The 21,638-nt window shown below is 42.2% G+C and overlaps 1 protein-coding gene across 2 annotated transcripts in view; it reads right to left on the bottom strand.

Annotated features, from left to right (window-relative positions):
- The window catches only part of rassf8b (Ras association domain family member 8b), a 31,715-nt gene extending 11,147 nt beyond the window's left edge, over positions 1–20,568 (bottom strand). Inside the window, exon 1 of one of the 2 annotated variants that reach the window (XM_080851073.1) lies at positions 20,246–20,568. The gene's annotated coding sequence lies outside the window, so the exon portion shown is untranslated. The remainder of the gene's footprint in view (positions 1–20,245) is intronic. The other variant, XM_080851074.1, reaches the window with a different exon arrangement.
- Between the last annotated feature and the right edge of the window lie 1,070 nt (positions 20,569–21,638).

Below are 21,638 nucleotides of genomic sequence, written 5' to 3'. Positions count from 1 at the left end.
ATTTGTAGCTCCTCCCTGAGCTAAGCCGGTAAAATAACAGCTATTGAAGTAGCTGGACAACAACAACAACAACAACAACAAACACCAACAGCAACAAGAGACCTAGCTGTGATTGTGAAATGTGGAACAGCCAACAACAGAAGTATGTAAAATATCGATCACACTTTATTTTGATGGTCCCCTAAGGACTATCTACAGAAACTCAGATTTTAAACAATTATCTATTGAAACTGAAATTGGTAACTACAATTCATGGTTATGGTGAGGGTTAGGGTTTGGTTGAGGTGATGTTCAGTGAATTATTAGCATTAAAAAAACATCTGTAAAGTCTCTGTAGCTGAACTATCCAAATAAAATGTTACCAAAATATATTCTCTCTCAGTAACTACGACTGTTGCATAAATAGTTACTTAATAATTACTACAATACAGCAACGCCACTGGGCATAAGAGCATCTCCCTCTCGTGTCTGAACACTTTTTGCATTTTTTTGCAGCTTCAAAGACCCGAACAATGCCCCCAGAAAATGCTCCCTTAGGCTTTAAATGTTATTTATTTCAACCTGACCCACGATCTTTAACACCAGTGTAATTTCTAATCGCTCCAGTTCCAGCATCCCCACCCTCCCACCTCTCTTTATGACTGTGGACTGGCATCCATTCTTTGAGCTTCCAGAGATGGCAATCTGCTGAAAGCCAGGCTTCAGTCCCACCAGAGTGATATATACAACTGTCCACGGTTACAGCAGCATCCCCAGCCAAAACAGGCCTGTAAAAGCCCCGTAAATGGGCCCGTTCCCATGCGACGCAATGCATCCTGTGAATGTGAGCGAGAGCCTGAGCGCCAAGTCAGGCCATAAGTCTTCTGATGGAAACAGCGAGGGGGAGGCATTGTTGAGGAGGGAGGAGGAGCTGCATGGGGGGCTGGGGGTGGCAAAGAGGGGAAGATTGAGGGGGAGTTGGGTAGTATATTGTGTGTGGGTGTGTGGGTGTGTGTGGGTGGGTGGAAGGGTGGGTGGGTGATACAGTGGGGGGTTACTGAGGTTTCTCCATCTGTTTTCCTCTCTATGCTTAGCTAAGTCATGACTTCCACTAGGCGTAAATGCAAGAATTGCCCGTTAGAGTCAGAATCTCACTAAATCAGGGCTTCTTTACTTATGTGAGCATCCACCCGAATGTAGCTACAAACAGTTTTATCATCAGACATGAGATGAGGTTGAGGAAGTAAGCACACTGAGGACACTCAAGTAATCCTGGGTCATAATTCAATGTTATATTTTGGCTTCCAAATCACACCCTCCTGTGCTTCTGAATCAACATGTTAATTGATTGGAATAGTGTATGGTCCGTTACGAGCCACTTTGTTTCCCATTTAGAACTGTGCACCATGCACATTTAAATGCTTCTCCTCCGCTTGCAATTTGTGGTTAGCAGCAAGTCCAGAAGCCTCAGAAACAGTCAACCACGCTGTCTTATTTACAGGAGTGGTGACATCTCTTGTTTGTTTACCTGATACAGCCACTATCCTTGTGTAGTATTTCTTCATCTGTCTGTTCTACAGTACCCTCATGCTTGGCTCCATAATGTGTGCCACAAGGACAACCTCTTGTATATTAAGGAACTTGGGCCCTAATTTCATTGGTGGGCAATGATCAAAGCAACAAGCAAAGTACGTTACGCATTAACTAAAGCAGGGGTACTCAATAGGCGGACCGCGGTCCGGATCCGGACCCAGACGCAATAAAATTTGGACTGAAGCCAAAATGAACATTCTAATTTAATAATGATCCAAGCAAGTTTTCATTGGTGCCTGATTTTGCGCTATATTTATTTTTTCCTACTCGATGTGGTTTCTATATTCCGTGTCCAATCCAGAGGTCCAATCAGAAGTACGGTGTTCATTTAGGATATCCTCAGATCTCAGACTCAAATGTCAGACTCAAACGAAAAGGCATCAGGTCTCAGACCACAAGTCGTCAGACTGCTTCAGCCGGAAAAAACGGCGTAATTCTCACTCAACACTTTGTCAAACCAAACAGCATCATTGTCACTCAACACTTTGTCAAACCAAACGGCTTCATTCTCACATAACGCAGAAACCAGTTTTTGACTATGCAAATGACTCCCCTAGAGCTCATAGTATCTGTCAGCTTTTCCATCATGGAACTGAGAGCATATATTAAAGTTTTTCTAATTCTTAGGTGCCTTGATTTTGGTCTTCCTGTTATTGACTTTCTTACCCCTCATGTCATAGTGTTTACTTGGTCTTACTTTAGAAGGAGGATGTCCTTGGAGTGGGCAGCGTAAAGGACACAAGGTACCTATCTTTAAAAGTCTTACTGATGCTTTTCCTCAGGCTCTTTAGAGGGTTTTTTTGAATCATTTTCATTCAAAAATGGTTGATATTGTGGATGACATTGCTCCTGTAAAGGTTGAGATAGTAACTGGCAAACAGAAGGCACTATATCAAATCCACCCATATATTGCTGCAAAACAAGACAGTCCTTCATGTCCAACATCATCAGTAGACATATAAACAATAATCATGCACTGAAAAATATATATAAAATTTAGAATTTAGAAATATAATTTCAACTCCTCCACATGCTGCTCAAATATGCTGCCTTTCAACTTTTTAAAATCTGTTTTTCACCTCTTTGCAGCCGATGTGCTTAAACCTGTAAATGTATCATTGTGGTCTGGCACATTTCCTCATCCCAGAAATCAGCTGTTATAATGCCTGACTCAAAAAGAATAATATAGACACTTCCATACTAAAGAATTACCAGCCCATATCCCATACTGTATACCAGTTCAAAATCATTGAAAACATTTTTAATCAAGTATCTGCCTTCTTAACTATTTTAGTGCCAACCACAGCACTGAAACAGCTTTCATTGAGGTTACAGGGAAAACATCAATCCTAGGGTTATTGGACTTAGTGGAGCATTTGACACTGTTTACCATATTATATAACTACACAGACCAGAACATTGGGTTGGATATTCGGGTGTAGTTATCAGGAGGCTCAAACTTACAAGACAGAAACTTCTTTGTTGCCACTGGAAAGTATACCTGAATACCAAGATCCTTGGCCTGTGGTGTCCCCAAGGGGTTGATCTTGGGACCTTTATTATTCAACCTTTATATGCTCCTGTATTGTCATAAAAGACAACAAGGTTTCTTATCATAGCTATGCTGATGACACCCAATGTAGCCCTCTCACCTAAAGACTATGGTCACATAGAATCTCTTTGTCAGTACACTAACTAAATTAACTGCTGGATGTCTTAAATTTCCCTTCAGATGAAAAACTGAAACTGAAATAATCCTATTTGGTAAAAGTGAAGAGAGACTTACTAGGACTGCTACTCATAGACACAAAAGGACTTAAAGCAAAGGCCACTGTAAAAAATCTTGGTTCTTAATTGATTGTGATCTACGTTTTAACATCCATGTGAAGGCAATGCCTAATTTTCTTTTAACCATCTCAAAAACACAGCCAAAATTAGGGGCCTTATGTCAAAGCATGATTTTAAAAAATTCATGTATGCTTTTATTTCCAGCAGTGTTGACTACAACAATGATCTTTTCGCAGACCTTCCTAAAAAGACCATCAAACAGCTTCAGCTTGTACAAAACGTAGCGACCAGATTGCTTCCACCAATACTTAATCCTTGCACTGGCTTCCAGTCAGTCTCAGAGTGTACTTACTAAAGCACCACCGCTTGTTCATACATCACTTAATGAGACAGGACCAAATTACCTCTCAGATAAATGACCTTTCAGCTATGAACACCTGCTAGACCTCTGATCACTGGAGACAAATCTGTTGGTAACACCTACTGTCAGAACTAAAAATGGTGAAGCAGCCTTTAGCTGCTATGATGCTTAGGTCTGGAACCAATTTTCTGATCACATCAAAGGTGCTCCAACTGTAGCCAGTCTCAAATCTAAACTTAAGACCCAACACGTTTTGTTAACTGATAAAAAAGCATTCTACCTTTTATTTACTTACTTTATTTTTTCTATTCAGTATTTCAATGTTCTTCAGAACGGTTATAATGCACTTTAATTCTGGAACTAGACCTCTATTCATTTCTGACAGGGAAGGGATGTCTTACAGATACGGTTATGCCCAAGTGGCGGGCCTCTATTTAGTCTCTATTCATGGGCTAAGCTCTATTCTGGACTTTCTCTGAAAACAGCTCTATCAGGCTCTATTGCAGATTATATTGAGGATAATTCTCTATTCTGGCTATTTCGGACCTTTCTCTGAAAACAGCTCTATCAGGCTCTATTGCAGATCCCAGTTGGGCCATGGTCTCTATTCAGTGGTCCGAAAGAGATAGGCGAGCCTAATGAAAAGCTCTAGTCTCGGGTTAAGCTCTGTTTTGGACTTTTATCTAAAAAAGGCTGTTAGGCTCCATTGGCTTGTATTATGAATGCTATTAATGATTCTACTCGGGCTATTAAGCTTTGGTTCTCTAGTCGCTGAAGCCCGAAAGAGATAAACACACAGTCCGGGCTACTTCCACAATGTTTTTATTCCATTTTATCTACGTTCTTTTAGTTATGTATTTATCTCTTCACTTGTCCTTTCCTTTGGAGGTTCTTTTTGCTGTTATTTATGTAAAGTATATTGAATTGCCTCCGTTCATACATTTGCCTGGCCTTGCCTTCCGGTTTGGGGTTTCCACATGCTTATCCAGTTACTGTGTAAGGGATAACTTATAGTCCCAACGGGACAAACAGGCCCCCAACGCGCAGTATATAATTGAAATAACACCACGGCAACAAACTCATATAACACAATGAAAATCGTTGATGGCTGTATCAAATGACCAAATTACTCAATAATCATCTAACCCAGTTATCAATCACAGAGACTGGGCCGGAGGGCCCACAAGTACTTGTTTAAACACGGTCTGAAAACATTGCTCATGTACAATGTAACAGCTTCATGCACTTGCATTATACAGGGGCCTCAAATCCTCCATCAGAATGAAACATAACTCATTTTTAAGTGATAATTCCAGGGGGGGAAGTGAAAGAAGTTGAGCACAGCAACACAAGGGGCTGTCTTAAAACTTGTGATAAACAAGTGCTCTGCTTTATGACACTGACACTGCAAAAAAAAAAAGGTTCCCGGCTAGAATTAAATGCACAGAAATGAGCTGTCTGTTGTCAAGATGGAGTGGAACTGAATTACCCAGATTTGAAACTCCGGGATACTTGCGACAGCAGTAATAAATAAACATTATATGACATCCAATCTGAAAAGACAGAAATACTAGAAAGATCTGCCATTCCCTCCAGTCATCTTGGCTTTTAGAACAGCAGTTATGAATTGAGGGTAACTAGAGCTATCCATAGTCTCTGGTAGGGGTGTAAGAAAATACTGATAAAATATTATGTTTTATAATGCTGTATCGACTCTCAAAAATGAATAGCTTACATGCAAAGACTCGAGGCAGAAAATGGCTAATTTTGTGTGTGTGCCTCTGAAACAGGATGTTGTTTATGCTATGACAGTTTTCCTAGATTTTGATTTAAAAAAAGCTATACCATGTTGCTTATAGTATCACAGTAGATTGCAATGTATGGAATCGTAATCCCAGTGTCATGATAAGTATTGTATCGCCAGATTATTGCCAATACACAGCCTTAGACTGTGAAGACGGATGAGATGACATCGCATGGCTCTATTAACAGCTAACTGAAACAAAGTTTGCATGACATCAACAACGTATCATTCATCATCCACCTTCTCACTCAAAATGTAATTTAAAAATGGCAGTGGCGTCCACTACAATTTTTTTCCAGCCTTTTCTTGCTGGGGTGTATTCTTGCTGGGATATATTAATCATACCCAAATTTCCAATCCAGTGATAACATTTAATTATCTGCTACAGTTGACCTTTTTGGCTTCTTGTGAAACATCTGTATTTGCGTTTAATCAACCAAACAAGGCATCCTGTCCTCAGGAGCGCTACCTTATCGCCCAGGCATGCCAGCGGCAGGCTGGGATGAAGGCCTGAGAATAAATGCTTTAATAAGAGTCTTGTCAGAGGAGATATTTACTCTTCTGCGCATTGCCCTTCTCTACCTCACCATCGTGTGAATGTCAAAGATTTTTCAACAGGAAGAGATGGTGGTGTTTAAGCTGAAACAATAAGTATGCTTCTCAAATAAGCCTTGAAGACTACAACCAACTCTTTCATTAGTCCACAACTACACTACAGGTTTAATACATTAATCAAAACTGTTACCTTATTTTAAATTATTGTTGTATTTAATCTGTTGGCACTAGAGCTGCATGAAATAGTGCAATAGTCATATTAAGATTATTGTGGACAAAACTGCGATTCGTGATTGCGGTATAATGCTTGAGCATCTCAACAGTATCCCATTAAACTGTACGGGACAGGCATGTGAACTACATATGTTTTTTAACTGGGCAATCATAAATGGGGGGACCCCGAGCTGCCACCAGGGCCAGGGCTGACGGCCCTGTCCATTATTAGCCTTCCTGTGCTGTTTGCAGCGGCTCACGCATTTGCCTGGGAAAACGTAGCAGGATGTGTTGCTGTCAATTCTCTATCAGCCCATCAGTTTTCACGAGGTCAGCCTTTTTTTTTTGCTTGCTGTGAGAGCATGAATAGGCTATTATAAGTGTAGGCAACACACCTCATCTATACTCAGCATTAATGACACCTATTCAGGCATAGCCTACCATTTGATATTAAATAAATATTCTGTTTAAGCCTGACTTGTTGCAGGTGAGCTTTCAATTGGGGTTGCAGATGAGACAATTGAATGCAGTTACTCTTAACACAGTAGCAATATATTCATACATTTAGCCTAGGGAGTAGATCTTACTTCATTAACAGTGAGTAACGAGTCAATTTCAGACCTCTAGCCCATGTGGAGGCTAAATTTAAGTTATCCTAATTGCTTTTGCATATTTAGCTTATCTTATCTATATTAAATGGAACAGACCAAATAGACGACATGGGAATTTATGACAACATCAAATTACGAATTCACACTGACGCAATGCACTGCCAACAAGCCTCCATGGCCTTTTTTGTCGCCTCTTCATAGTCACAAATGATGATTCGTGCATCCCTCCGGTGAAAAAAAGAGGTGAGCGAGCAATTGGTCATAAACTCCTGTGTTGGCGAATGCCCCCTTGAGTAAGACAGAGTCAACCGACATTTTAAGCCCGAGTTAAATCTGAGTAGGTTAAACTCATTGTACAACCCTCTGGGGATTATTCCAAGTATGTGGTTTAGTGACAAACCTTAGGGATCTTCTATTAAAGGGTTTACCACTTACTGGTTAATTTACCCAGGTTTGTCACTAAACCATGTACTTGGAACACCACCCCACCCCTACCCCCGCCTGTACATTGGATAGTCATGTGCACTGCGCACGCTTCCCTGTCTAACAGAGCCTGATTGGTCATCCCTTTATTATGGGCATAGATAATGAGCAGACTGCCCACAAACAGAGAATAGGTTGACGCATTCACACACAGTTATGTAATCGCACAGGCTGACATCGTAACTGATCAAATAAATCGTGCAGCACTAGTTGCCACTACACAAAACTCTAACCCAATCTCTAATTAAAAACGAATGGGAATCCTGTCTGCCAAACCAGATGGGCCATGACATGCAATGAGACACACTGACCACAGTGACGTATTTTGACCCCTCCTAAGAAAATCTGCACAATCTTATTAAAACAATATAATTGAATTGATCTGTTGGCTCTGACTTGACATCGCTCATGTGCATTTAAAAAGGGCACTTACCATTTAGGCTACTTCAAATCATTTTCCAGTGGTTAGGTTTAAGTGAAATGAAAACCAGTAATGAATTGTCAGTGTTTTGCAACCGACTTGAAATATACTGATTTCTTGGAACCGTTGTAGGCATGTTTCATAAACCTGACCTCAGTGTTCTCAATATGCTTGCCAGCATTCATCACAAAACCGTTGACAGTTGTTAGGGAGCTATACTATGTGGTTTGAAAATTTAGGTATTTGGATGTGTCGCAATCATTTATGTGTAACTGCTTTTTGCCTGGGAAAAGGGACAGTGAAATGCTTAGTTTGTGAAACTGATGAAAAACGGATGTGAAACAGTTTTTGACGGGTGCATGATTCAACTACTTTTCCATTTTAATCAGATATGACCCATCTGTAGAAAAATCTTTAAAAATGTTATTCCACTGACTTTACATTACACATCACATGGATACTGGTCAAATTGATTAAAACATGGTCCACCAGGTGGGCAACATGGAAAAGTTGCTTGTTAAAGAACAACTGAAAATATGTTCATGAGCTTCGAGTTCCTTTGCTCTGACAGACACAGAATCACACAAAGACACAGACACACACAACGACACAGACACAGACACAGACACAGACACAGACAAACCTAACTATGGCTGCAGGCATGAATCAGATGTATTATTCAGGTCTAACTGAGGAGCTTTGCTGACCGTGTGCAGCAGGGCAGACAGCAGTGGTATGGATGAACAGGTGAATAGCAGATGCCTTCCTCTGGAACACCTCACACTACAGCAGATAGGCGCTATGTGCTCCTCCAGCAGAGCAAGCATTTCAGTGCCGCTGAGCTTATTATTACTGCCCTTTGCCAGCTAGGTAATAGGTTCACATGTGTGAAGAACATTTACGCCAGCCAACTTTGTCAGATTTAAATTTGTTAGCCGTTAAGAATGTCAACTATGTGTACTTGCCTTCACATTGTAAGAATTATGTACCATGTCTGCATTCCATTCCTGGTGTGTAAATGGTCAGAATGTCATGATGTTGTAAATCCATTACTCTTCTAGCACTCCTTTTAGTTAACTGATATGACATTTTATTGTGCGGGCTGAATTGTAATGGGAATGAAGGCTGGCATGTGCTAAATCAGCACTATGGTCAAAAACATACAAGTATAAATTCTGTTTCCTAAATGCTAAATGTGGTCCAATAAATTAAGAATCCATTTTAGAATAGCATCAATGAGCTTGACAATGGCTATAAATTAACTGTTAAAAGACAGTTAATGCACCACAAAAGAATACAGCCCTTTATGGTCGGAGACTCCAAATTAAGAACGTCACCAAAGGTCCCCTTGGTTTAAACACTGAAGTGGTTATTTTCCGTCAGTGTTATTCATGCCAAATAAGCATGACCAAATAAATTCATGACAAGTTTACACTTAACCTCTTTCAGTACTGCTCTCCTCACAGAGTTACAGCTTGATGAGTCCTCTAGATGTCTAGATGTGATAATAAAATCCTGGGGAGAGATTCACTACACTGAGTCCAGTTGCTGAAGCACCTTCTCAAATATATTCACAGGCGATGGCAGTATATTCACCAGAGGCAGCTGTCGGGACCTTCGCTTATTTATGGCACCGGATCACAGGGAGATCATAAGGCCTCCTCAGTTAACTCTGTCAGGAATTCACCCCCTTACACAGCAACAGGTGAGGGGCTACCATGAAACCCTTAAACCAAGGCAGAGCAGAGTGGACAGCATATACATTGAATCCACATTAACCTTGTTCAAGATGCTATGAATATTGTTGTTTATTCTGAGGATACACCAGAATACTGGTGAATACACTGCTTATGCTTGATATGTGACGGCTGGTTTGGTCTAAAGACATTTTGTTGTGGAACTAAACACATCAACTACCATCTACTTGTGATAAGCTACGAATGATCTAATAAAGATCACAGATACGTTCATGAATATAGAGATATAAAAGTCTCCTGTTAACTGGCTGACTGTGGAACATGTCACAAAGCTCCCTGGATGACAACAGTGGTGTATTAATGAGCACCGGTTTGCCCAACCATTTACATGCTGCATTTTTCCAAAATGTTTGTCTAAAATGTGTGTAATCTTGTCTTCTGACTAAATAACATCAGAAAGGCAACACAGTTTTTTTTTAGTACCCTTAAAAATACACCCAGCTATTATTTGCCCACCATTGCCTTTTGTAAACCAAGGTCAGCATGTCATTCTTGAGTGGTGGACTTAAAGCATAACCCCTGACCTTGCAGCACCCCCCAATCTACACTGGGTTCAGAACGCATGGACAGGCATGAGGCCAGAGGCATCCCAGGAATGTGTTTTCTTACATGGGAAGTCAAGATATTAGATGAGTGTGGGAGTGGGAGAGTGGGGAGGTGGGTGGCTGAGAAGAATACTACCTGTGGTCAAGTGAGGTTTGGCCACATTCCGACTCACACAGAAAGCCCTTCATTTACCATTATTATGAAATAATGAAATGGTAGTTAGTTATCTGGATGATATTACAGTCTCCGAAATGTATCTTATATAAATATAATAGAAAAAAGTTAGAAAATGTCAAGGGGCCTGTGCAACTTTGCTGCTTGGCTCCTAAATACATAACATTAATTCATGTAAAAAAAAAAAAACTAGTAACTGCCAACTGTTACCATTGTTCCCTTAACTAAAGATAGTTCGGATAGTTCATAGCCAGGTTAACTGGCATCAGACTTCATGTTTAACAAGTCTTTCAGAGGTTCACACTCAGCAGCATCCCGCTTAATACAGACAGGTGGGAATACACAACACCTGTGACTGATATAGTAAACTCGGTATGAAAATGTGTTATCTATCCCATGTTTTTTACCTGATACATTAAGAGGTTTTGCATGTAAGGGTGGCTTAATGGAAACCAACTTGATTCTTATTGGTTCAAGGTGAGGTACAGTTTGCCGCCAGTTGGCAAAAAGGTCCAGGGTCAATCCTGAACTAAACAAAAACTCAATTTCAATTTGACCATAATGAAGAGTGGGAATCTCAAAGCCGCATACATTCAGTTGACTCAAGACTTGCAGGAATTGATCCGGATCAAAAGGAAATTAATTGGATCCACCGATGTTGAGCGTGCAGAATTGCTTTGATGTGACTGACCTCAAAGAGCCCTCTTAAACAAATGGTTCATGGAAGCCGTCCAGAGATGGATGACTAGGAAGTGGGTATATCCTGCAGCCCTAAGGCAGACCACAGAGGCCTCTCTCCCCTGCAGCACTGTATGCTACAGTTGATATGAAGAGTAGTTTCCCACAATCAAGCTCAACTGTTGTATAAAAAAGGTACACTAGCTGAATGTAACATTAAAAACACATGTAAAAACGAATTACTTAATGAATGCTGTCAACAGCCTGAAGTGTGTTAGTACTGTAGTTGAAGGAATCTTATTAAGGCAGTAGGTGAGTTAGTGCTGTAGTTGAAGGAATCTTATTAAGGCAGTAGGTGAGTTAGTGCTGTAGTTGAAGGAATCTTATTAAGGCAGTAGGTGTGTTAGTACTGTAGTTGAAGGAATCTTATTAAGGCAGTAGGTGTGTTAGTACTGTAGTTGAAGGAATCTTATTAAGGCAGTAGGTGAATGCGATAACAAATTGGCCAAAGGTTTCTCTGTTTGTTTTCCCGTGATTTCCTCTGTGATATCAGCTGTGGTGGGGGCAGCCGATCCAACAAGTGACCACCAAAACAAAGAGGCCTGCTGACAAGGGGGACTGCACATACTGGCATGACTGGATGCAAACAATCCCTCTCCATGGCGATGGCTCACAGGCTTTGTCTGAGCCCAGCACAGCTTGCTGGATTGGCCGACAGCCTGGGAACGAACAAACATCCACTGGCAATTAGGGAACAATCCATGTTTTTCTCGCTCCAGCTTTTGCCCAGGTTTGACTGGACAATGTGGCCTGTAGTTGGGGGTGGGTGGGGTGTTGATCACAAGTGGACAAAGCCATGACGAGCCACTGGTGGAAAACCCCTGCTGGGCCTCAGCCAGCTGGCTACCAGAAACCAGCAGAGCCTCGTTTTCAGGGGGCCTGCACTGTACCATCTCAGGGTGGGATTGCTAGGGGTGAGAGGGAGATAAAGACATCAACAGAAAGGGGGGGGGGGGGGTGTCCCTGAGACCAAACAGAGGGAGACTTGCATCACATTCCAATGGTAAAGACTGGAGAGGTGGGGGTGGGGGTGGGGTGAGGGCTGAAAGTGCTCAGGCCTAATCCTAATCTTCTTCCTCTCCATCTCCCTCTGTACAAAATTAAGAGAACCAAAGAAGTTTGAGAGAAAGAGCATTCATTGCAGGTTGCAATTCTGAGGGGGTAACTTAGCATCCAAGCAGCTGCTGGTATCTTTTGTGACTGTGTTTTTAGGTCTGTGTATTGGTAGGTGGATTTGAAGGCAAAGGGCTCAAGCCAAACTCGATATGTGACATAAAACTTGAATCATCCCCAGGAAACGCCTCGAGTTAAACAGTCACAGCCAAAAAATGATCCAAGTAATGACCTGTGAAATCTAATAGATCACAGCAACTAGCACCCTTTTCACACCCAGGCTGAGCAACATTCTTGTCACAGTGGTTGGTGATGGCACATGTCCAACTGAAGGCTTCTGAGACCCCAGAATCTGAATAGATCTATGAATATCTCAGAGACTCAGAGCTTGGAGGATGCATGAAGGAGATCTGTACCAGAGGGTCTGGTTCTCTTTTTTTTGTTGGATTGAGAAACAAATGTCAGTCTCCCTGGATTGTTAGAATACTTGAAAACCTTATTCTGCACTTGTGCTATTCGGTAAGCTGGGCTTTGTGATGAGAAAGTCATGACATCTCCCATGACAATTTGCGACCATCGTGATTCAAATTAGGCCAGCTTCCCAACAAACTGGCAGAGGCCATATTGCAACTCACGCAGAGAGGACACTTGTCAAGTGCCCATGTACTGCATGAGATCATTACACATTCATGATTAAGGGGACGGGATCGGGAGTTCCAGCTGATCATCTCTCATCTATTTTTGGTGCTGCAGGGTAAGGCGTCTCCCCAGGGGAACTCCTTCAGTATCCTTGAACTGCCTGCAAGATGGTGGTGACTGCTTTGTGATGGGATCCCAAACAATGTTGCCAAGTTTTCCTCAGTCCCCGGGGTGCTTGAAATTAAATAACAGAGGGAACTAACAGCAATGTCGCATCTGCCTCATTTCATGAGTGCCACTGCAGTGGCAGTTCTGCTCACGGATAGGTGCCAGGTGTGATCAGACCATCTGCTATGTAACATCTAACTGTATGGCACAAATTGAAATGTTTATTTTGCTTAATATATCTTTCAGTGTTCATGCCAACAGTAAAAATGCAGCTTGTTTATACGTCTGCCAGCATCATCTATTTCTTGTTCTTCAACTGTGGTTGTGTCAGAAAAGAAGGGGAGCATTACGTTTTTAAATAATTTGAAATTCAACATTTCACTATAAATAGACAGGCTGTGGCATTTCAGAGTTAATAACAGGAATGAGGGCTCTTTGTAGCTAATGTCTTAAGGTCTGAAACACAGCCTTTATGTTTCTTAATAGAGCCCCAAGGAACAGGCTGTCCTTTCGAACAGCTGATGAAAAGGTTGCATGAGTGGTGGATCATTTGACAGTGAAACAAGGAAATGTCAAGCATTGAATTGTTTCCAATAATTCCGAGCGCTACCATACTTTCAAACAGACTGTAGCCTAGCTTTAAAAGTGTCAGTACAGTACATAAGGTGATGGAACAGTACAGGAACATAAAGGTGATGCTAGCAAAGCTTAGTGCTCATGCACACCCCAGTTGCATTATCAACAACAAATTATGTCATGCCACAACAGTGACAAGACGAACCACAATCCTCCCTAAAATATTTGCTTAGTGCAAACTCCTGATTATTTTTTATTGGCAATATACATTCCTAAGATCGCAAAAATGCCTCCCCTTCGGCCACAAAGAAAAGACTACATTGTGTCAAAGAAATGTTACTCAACTACCGAGCCAGTCTCACTGTCTTTTTCTGTTTTTCCTTAAGCAATCTGGAAATCCTGCAGTGCACTTTTCAATGCACTATCCCCTGAGGACAAAAGTTAGTGTGTGTGTGGGGGGGTGGGGTGTATGGGGGTGTACGGAAGTGCAAAGTCAGCCCCCTTCCCATAAGCGTGGCTTCAGATACGACATTTCATTTCACTTCACTTCACCTCACCGCCCTCCACGGACTCGCCATGGGAGCACAGGACCAAATCCCTTCATTTCCTGGTGACACAGGTTTGTGGAATGAGCAGGCAATGAACTGTCTCTGACCCACATCTGGGGGACGACTCCTCGTGCCGAGGAAACAAGCACTGGAACTATGTGGGGAAGAGGGAGGGTCAGGGGGTGGCGGAGTTGTACTTCTCAGATGTGGACTTTTAAATTGCACTCAACTCACCGCCTTGTGGGTACAGCTGGATAATAAATAGCATGTCGGTAAAAAATTGATCGTAGAGGACCTCTGGATAATATGGTAGTAAATCTAGTGTTAAATGACTGAATGCAGCGTGAAACTGGAAAACAGGGCCCATGACACAGCGTCGCTAGACTTGGGAGGCAACATTTTAAGACCACATTGTGCGTCCCTGCTTGATCTTAAAAGCGTAGTGATAACTTGGCTATTTATTTCATGAGATAATGCCACAAAATGTCTGCCAGCGTACCAAATAGACTGTTTGTTTCTGAGTCAAGCAGACTACTTCCACAGAATTCTGTTATTTTATTTGCTCCACATATCTGCAGTGCACCAACAATGAATCTGGCCACTTGCTATGGGATAAAAAGGTAGACGGGTTCACAGCTAGCGTAGTGGTTCTTCTGAGACTGCAGCAGCAATTCTGCTGCTTCTATTGCTTAAGTTAATATGTAGTAGAGGGCCAAGCCAGCGTTTGAATGGTGTTGCACAATAAGTTGCTTAGCTGCCTCCCTGCAGTGCCTGATCGTTCACAGTAGGAGAAATGAGAGGTAACTGTATCTCTGAGCAGGGAGACCAAACAGCAGCTCCTTCAAATAATTCTCAACCTAATTCTTAATTTTTGTATTCAAAACTTTGTCTTACCTGCACTCAACAATCCTTCGTCAAAACTTCTCAAGTTTCTGCACAGCCAATCTGTGCGACATGGATCCAGTCTTGGCACAAGCCGTTATGGTTAGAAGCCTTGAGAGTTTAAATCCCCTCTGGTAGTCACATGCTTGATTCCCCTTAATAGGGGTGTTGTACCAAATAATGTACTCCCCACTGCCTTGTATTTGATGAATGCAGGGTGGAAGGGGGGAGGGGGGCACTTTTAAAGTCCAATCTAAGCAGCTTTCACATGGCAGCAAGCTGTTCGCCTGGTGAGGACTGAAACCCTCTGGTGCTAACATATGGGAGAACCATATACGCATCAGGAAACGTGCTATCCAATCCGCAAGAAAATACACAATCACCCAAATCACAGTACTCACCAGAGTACATTCAAATGTCTTCTGACACAGCCTTCAGTATCTTTGCGGGCGAATGAAGCACTCAAAATTGTGAAGTGGTGCGCGATTTCCGACCTTCGTCACCTCCTTCAGAAGACCACTGTAATGGCCTGGTGAGAGAGTCTGTCTCAGTGCGCCACGAATGTGCTGTTCCTGCAGGCAGCCCTCAAGAAGCCCAGTAAGATTGGAAGTGACTTCTCTGCGCAGACATGTAATCTGTAAGAGTGGGGCTTATCTCACGCACAGAGCTGCACGCTCTCCCACAGGGCTTTAAAAGGTGTTTGTGGCACTGGGTCTCAGTCTGTTCCCCACTTTCACAAAGAGCGCTGCACAGGGAGCCTTTAAATACGTGTTTTTGCGGTCGTTAAGGGGAACACAAAGACTCTGTAAAATGTGTATGAGTAAAAGAGGGCAGAGAGACTTGCATATCCACTTGTAGGTTACAGCGCCCCTTAGAGAAGCACGCTGCGTTATGTCATCTTTTTGCATCTTCATGCCGGCACGTCGAAGTCACGCTCAAATGACATCTGCGATTTGAGAAGTTAAAGATCTTAGCTGACAACTGTGATGTCTCACAAACCATCCAGTATCATCGACCAGAGTTGTGAATTTGTTTGCTGGGATTCTGTGCATAGTCAGTTGAGCAGGCAGGGAAGCCTCGGTGTGGGCGTATGGAGTACAGAGTAAAACCTGACAGGGTGTGTGTGTGTCCCTTCACAGGCATTGGCAGAATGTGATCTACACTCTGGCAGGGATCCTTCATAGTAAATACCCATCTCACACACACACACACACACACACACACAAACACCCAGACACACAGACACACACACACACACACACACACACACACACACACACACACACACACACACACACACACACACACAGGGGTCCCTCATAGTAAATACCCATCTCACACCCTTTGGCTGCTATTCCCAAATCAGTTTGGTTCTCATGTACACTTTTATAAAAAGAGCAAATAAACATGTCTTGACTCGGAAACAGGCAGAAAAGAGCACAACAAATAAAGGCCTCTGGCCTTTTGAGCGGAACAAGTGACAGGAAGGTAATCTCTTTCATTTCGGTTTACTTTCTGATGCCACACCTCAAACCTGTCGAGTATGCCAAGTATAGGTCTGATTACCAGCTTTCCAATTTTATGTCTGCCATACATGAGAGTGTCCTGACAAATCAAAACATTAAAAAAAAACTGTCAGCCGAAGGAAGAAAAACAAAGAAAACAAAAGAATAGAGAGCTTTTCAGTGTGAATCCAGGGGATTCAAATCACTTCAATGAGAGATATAACACTGAACAGAGACTTTATATCACTCTGCAGCAATCTAATCTCTATTTAAAGCCTGCTGTTTCTTAGAAGGGCTCTGCCATCAACACAGAGCCTTGCTGGGCTATCACAGTCAAAATATAAACCTCACACATGCCTCTCTGTGGTGCAAAAGACTTAGCCTGCCCGTGAGATGAATTTCAACTGGGTGATACTCAAGAGTTTATAGCCCAACTGATACACCCAGTGCCATGACAGATGTTATCTTCAAAGAAGGTCAGACAGTTTTTAGTGCAGGAACATGGACAGATCGTTTACCCCTTTTTCCTTATCTTTTGCTCATGACGATCTGCAGGGTCCACTCTCAGGGGCCCTTATCACAGTCGACCATCGTGTCATTAACATGAACCATTGTTTGGTGCAAGATCAGACAATGGTGTCATTACACATGGATAAGAGATGACAGCCCCATTGATGGCCGGGAGAGGAAACGGCTGTTGGTTTTTGAGAGGTTTATCTGTGTGCACAGTTTTTTTCAAAAGGACACTGTGGAAAGCAGAGCCAAAAGGGAGACCCTTGCTGTCATCCTTTCTTGAGCATAGGTCATAGGTCAAACCTGTTACAGCAGGGCGATGCCCATCGGCTACTCTAACTTTGCCAAAATACCACTCTAAACAGCTCTTCACGGAGTCGACCAACTTTAACTGTTACCAAGAAGCCCCTGCTGTTTTGTACCAGAAAAGAAACAGGCTACTTGTGACGGGGCCCTGGTGCTTCCCAATACCTTTTTCCCCTGTGCATCACTAAATGCCATGGACATCACTTGTCTGTCTCTGAACTACCACTCAACACTGGTTAGGAAGGAAGTCGCTTCCCATGATTCAGTCAGAACGTATGCGGCAACAACATGACTGAACACAAATGCTGCAAAGCATTCTGATTTATTTTAAGGCTAAACTTAGATCGAGCTGCTTTCAGCTACAGGCCATCTAAAATTACAGAAACTTGTTTATGCACTTGAGTGTAATAAGATCTAGTGAGGCTGTGTAATGATGTAATCTCTATCAAGCCACCCTCCCTCTCTCCCTATTTTACTCTCCACAGCTGGGAAATACTTGTTAATCATACTGACTTAACCTCCAGCACATGCCAGCTCTCCACCTCAGGACCTATTAAGAACTTAAATAAAATTCTATCTGGAGATGGTCACTTTCGCCTAGACCCCCACTCCAACACACACACACACACACACACAAAAACACACAGAGAGACACCCGCACACACACACATACACACACTTCATTTACACAGTAAATAAAACCCTCCCCTTCCTGCGCTCGATTACCGGAGTATGACTCACATTATGTTTTTATCAGCATCCTACTGACTAGCGATAAACCCTCAGAACTGACGTCAGTTATCAGTCAGTGTGGTATGCAGTCCCACTATGCGTCAGCGGCGCTGACAGCGCTCCCGTAGAATGTAAGTTTGCTGCTCTGGGAGACATCATTTCTCAATTCCAGGCGATGACTGAGAGCCTATTCCAGGGAGGAGCACGCAGGGTGGCACCAGGATGCAAATGCAACCGACTAGAATTCCTAATGATGGAATCACTTTGTCAAGGGAGCAAATCTATGGGGCCAGTTTGTGAGTTCAATTTCCTGTGAATCATATTAATGAGGGGGGATGAGAAAGAAAGGGAGAAAGAAGGGGAGCTCCCAATCCTGTGTTTTAGTGAAGTTCGTATGAATAATGAATTTTCCATGCATATGTTAGGAAAAATGAGAAGTCAAGCAAGCTGTCACGGTCATGTATATATTTCTGTCCTAGGAAGTCACAATCCATTTGTGATTCCGGCATTTATAGCCATCTGTCTCCACTGAGATTAGACTCTTTGTGTTCACAATCCACACCACTTTTGAAAGTTACAGGCAATTATAAGTGATAAATAATCAAACCACACTACTTAGAGCTAACTGTTCCACAGCCTTAACCACAAACAGCTAAGGAGAATACAAAAACTGGCTTGTGCTGGTTTCACACTCTTACGCCAATGAGTGTGGTTGCACATAAAGTGGTTGTACTTGTTATTACATTCTTTGTACAGCTGTAGTGAAGTGTAGCAAAACAACAGTAAACATCCATGACTAGACATAAACAGTAGACCTCATAATAGACTCTGCATGTTGACTTGGCGCACGGAGACAGTTTCTTAATCTGTACTGTGGATGAGCTGTGATATGGTTTGTAAGGGTCATCAGTCAAAATCACAAAATGATGATACCAAGACAATCCTGTGTCATATCTTCATGATTTACCGTAGTTTACCTGCAGGTGACTAAACTCTGTGCAATTGCTGCATTGTTGATGCTGTCTGCTGTTGTGTTTTTATTTCATTTTATCTTGACTGCATGTCTGTAGAGGTCCTCACGTCCAAGTGAAACCTCCAGTGTAAGCTTGAGACTTTTTTTCTGGCTAAGTCTGCCTTGCGACACAGTCGGCTGCATCAAGATAGTGAAGCATGTCATCAGCAGTGACTGACGCCTCCCTCTTCCTCGTGGGCATTGTCTCTTGTTGCACGCACCCAGACTGTTTGTGGATGGGATTAGCTGTCAGTTATTAACATGGCCGCATAGAATTCTCCAAAAACAGCACCCTCTCACTCAAGTGTTCCACAGTTTATACAATGGATTAATTAGGACATAATCTACACCATTTTAGTACACAGCCAACCATCTGTGATGTCAATGAGCAGGGCACAAATGGTGGCCACAGTTCTGTTTCCTCTTTGGAGGGTAATTATGTTCTCATTTCAAGACAGATTTAAGTGATGTGACATCATCTGACTTTTCAAACTTTCAGACTCCCAGGTAGAGAACATGAATGTGCGAAATATGTCAGAGGAATTTTCCTAATTTAAGATATCTATTCACTATGTAGCCTAGGATACTAAATCACATTGCATCCAACACTGACAGCAACCTGTTTGATTCGGACAGGGCACCTTGGAAATCCACATATAACATAACATTTTGCTCTTGCTTTTAATATAAAATAGGGGATTAGAGAGGTATAGGTTTCTATCCGCAATGGGAATGGCCAACTGAAAAAAATCAAATCCTTTCTACCCAACCATAAGGATATATTGTGCCAAAGTGCGTGGTCTACCATCCTGATTTTGACATAGCCTGAATGACGGGATCTCTGTATTTCAGCATCAGGCAGCACTACAACATTTTCAGGCAGGACCATAGCCTAGCCTAGTTATTTTTCCACCTGGCTGCGACATCAACGAATGCCAACAAAAATAGCATTCCCACAAAAATTTAAAAATGTCCCGACATCGCCCATTTGTCGCGGTGTGGGTATTTTCAGCTAAAACAGTTGATTTCGAGCTGAGCTGGTCAGGACAGCGTCCCGTGACCTACGTTTTCTCAGCACTGACAGGCAATAATCATTACATACCGAACAACCCTTCTCATCCCAACAATTATAATGCTGTAGTCGTAAAGTTATTTTGTGTCCTCTTGCGCCTTGCGCTTAACAACATGCAAGAGAACATCGGTTGTGACGTTCATGAAATCTCCATACCTGCCTCCAGATGCAGTGTCGAGGTGCACCATACACTTCCGTCAGCCCACTACAGTGTTCCACTCCACTTCGCTTGTGTCCGAGGTCTTCTTCAGCATGAAATAAGCAACACTACATATTTCTTCTTCACCGTCTTTACTACAACAGCCTAAAATCTGTACAATAATAGTTCCAGAGTTCCCCTCGTCCCCTCTGTCAGCGATGTTATTTAAACGCAGCCGCTATAAAGTTATTTTCTTTGTATATAGTCTCGGATTCCGATCCAGGCAGAGGATAGCTACACTTGCCACTGAGACCTCCAGCTCTGTTAATGGTCAGGTTGGTACATACATTGTAACGGAACTGGGACACCGCAAGGCATTATGGACCGGTTTAAAGCTGCATTGCTCTCACCAATTGCAAATGCAGATAACTAGCCCGCCTCCATGCTCGGCTCAGGACAGCAGTTGGTTAAAAGTTGCGCCGACTCTCGACAGTGTTTTTCACTTAGCATGCCAAGTAAAAAAAATACCTTACAAAATCACGCATAAACAGCCAACTTTTAGAAATAAACTTATTTTCAAAGAATGTTTGGGAGAATCTGAAAAGCGCAAGAGTAAACGGTCTTTCATTATACTGTGAAATGGCTCCATCTCCTTGCCAAAGACTGTCCCATCTTCTCTACAGAAAAGTGCCAGATCAACTATGAGGAGAAAAACCTTTTGACTTCTAACAGTAGGATAGCCCACCTCCACAACCCTGATAACCAAGATTTAATCAATATTTTGTTGTGTTGTTAAAATATTTTTTAAATTGTAAACATATGTATGACTTATAACTTTACATAGTAATGTAAATCACTGTAATACTATACTAACTTTACACTGGGCTCCGAAAGAAAGGGAATGGTCAAATGAATTGAGTACACAATGCAACAAAAACATTTTTATATATTAATTCATTATTTTTTATTTAATATGCCAACCATTACAATAATCGGAAAGATCATTGATGAATGCTTCTACTGTCATTGAGATATAGGCCCACAGAAGGACAACATAGTTCTTTGTGTACCGTTGTGGCAAAGTACAGGCTGTCACTTGGCAACATCTAACAAGCCACAGACCAAGAAATCCATGGCAACGTGACCTAAGTGAAGTTTCTTTCAACTCAACAGGGCTGTTAGAAGGAGCCTCAAGGATCTGCAGGTGCATGTCAGATGGTTTGAAATATTTTATTTAGGCCTTCAAAAACCATGCATAGCTTTTAGACAGGCAGACACAAGAAATTACGATGCCCCTCCTTCCCAGGGCATAGGCTGCTCTTCAGCGCCAGTGACTGTCAAATATAAATTAAACCAGAATTTGCAATGCATGCCTGCCACGAAATTTTCCTCTTTCTCTCTCACTCACAC

This window comes from Sprattus sprattus (assembly GCF_963457725.1).
Source record: "Sprattus sprattus genome assembly, chromosome: 14".
Lineage (NCBI taxonomy): Eukaryota > Metazoa > Chordata > Actinopteri > Clupeiformes > Clupeidae > Sprattus > Sprattus sprattus.
The sequence above is the reverse complement of the archived record's forward strand: the minus strand, read 5'-3'. Positions and strand labels throughout refer to the sequence as shown.